The sequence below is a fragment of the Acinonyx jubatus genome, chromosome D3 (genome assembly GCF_027475565.1).
Source record: "Acinonyx jubatus isolate Ajub_Pintada_27869175 chromosome D3, VMU_Ajub_asm_v1.0, whole genome shotgun sequence".
NCBI classification, from domain to species: Eukaryota; Metazoa; Chordata; class Mammalia; order Carnivora; family Felidae; genus Acinonyx; species Acinonyx jubatus.
Genome location: NC_069392.1, coordinates 1720378 through 1721917, shown reverse-complemented (window position 1 = coordinate 1721917; position 1540 = coordinate 1720378).

Sequence of the window (1540 nt, the reverse complement as noted above, 5' to 3'; positions counted from 1 at the left end):
TCCTATTTTGTGTTTTGAGAGGTCGACTAAGCGAGGGGCACACTCTCGCCCCATCTTCAAGTATTCGCCTCGTGCTGTGCTCCCGTTTGGAGCCTTGGAGACGCGTACTGGTGACGTTGGGGTTGGATTTGAAGGGAGAAGATCTGGGTGGAAAGTAGGGCTACCCACAGAGCTGGCAGGGAAACACAGAAATCGAGAGCTTAAGTTGCAAAATCACCCCCCACGTAACGGCCCAGATCCCTCGAAACACCGCACTGAGTCGGAGGCGCGACGGGTCCTTTGGTCAGCATGGTTACCACGTGCGTGTGCTTACCCTGCGCTCTGTTAGCAGCTGCTGGTTGGTCACCGTGTGAGGAGCCGAGGCCACCCGCTGCCCGGTGCTGTCCCAGCAGCACAGACCGAGGGCAGGGCAGCAGTGGGCCTGGGGGGCTTTTTAACCCAAGTGCCGTGATCCGCGTCCCCGGAAGGAGCCTTTGTCATAACAGACAGTGAGCAGTGATTACCTGAAACTGGTCCCCAGCCATTGCTCTCCCTCCACTTGGGGCTCATGTTCCCCTAGACCCTCTTCCACGGGGGCCTCGATGCCAGAGGCTGTGTCCTGTCCCCACGCTTGCCGGGGTCAGGAATGCTGTCCCTTCTGGTAACTCCTGCCTCAAGACCTGGGGTGGCTGGCTGGGAAGCAGTCTCCGGACCACCTCCCCATTGGCAGGCAGAGGGGGGAGTCCGGGAGTCCTAGTGGGGAGCCCAGAGGCGGAGTCTCAGCCAAACCCCCCATGTGACAATCAGAAGGGGGAGCACAGAGGTGGAGTCTCAGCACCCCCCTCCCATGTGGCTGTCAGAAGGCAGAGTCTAGAGGTGGAGTCTCAGCCAAGCCCCCCATGTGACAGTCAGAAGGGGGAGTCCAGAGGCAGAGGCTCTGCCCCCTCCCCCATGTGGCAGTCAGAAGGCGGAGTCCAGAGGCAGAGGTTCAACGCCCCCTCCCCCATGTGGCAGTCAGAAGGGGGAGTCCAGAGGTGGTCTCGGCCAAGCCCCCCGTGTGGCAGTCAGAAGGGGAAGCCCAGATGCAGAGTCTCAGTCCCCCTTGATGTGGCAGTCAGAAGCGGGAGCCCAGAGGCAGTCTCAGCGCCCCCCACGGATGTGCACGTGGCAGTCAGAAGCGGGAGCCGCAGACCTCAGGACACACAGCTGCCGGTACAGATCGGGGCCTCCACCCATAGGGCAGCAGGGAGGAGGCGGTGAGCACCGAGCTGTCACATTGTAATGAAAATGGTTATGTATTCTTCAAATAATTGTTAATAACCAGCTGAACTGTTTACACTATTTTTGCAGAAATGAACATTTTTGTGTGTATGGCTTGAACAGTGTTTCCTTTCCAAGAAGTTGGAATGGAATTATTTGGTCAGAGTTTATTAAAGTCTCTGAGTTTTAAAAGGCCTCGTCCCACTGCTCTTTTGGGACCTGATTTATTTTTTTAATACCTTGGATTATGTTAATAATTTCTTCTGGCTCATCTTGAAACATTAAGGCTACTGTTGTAATC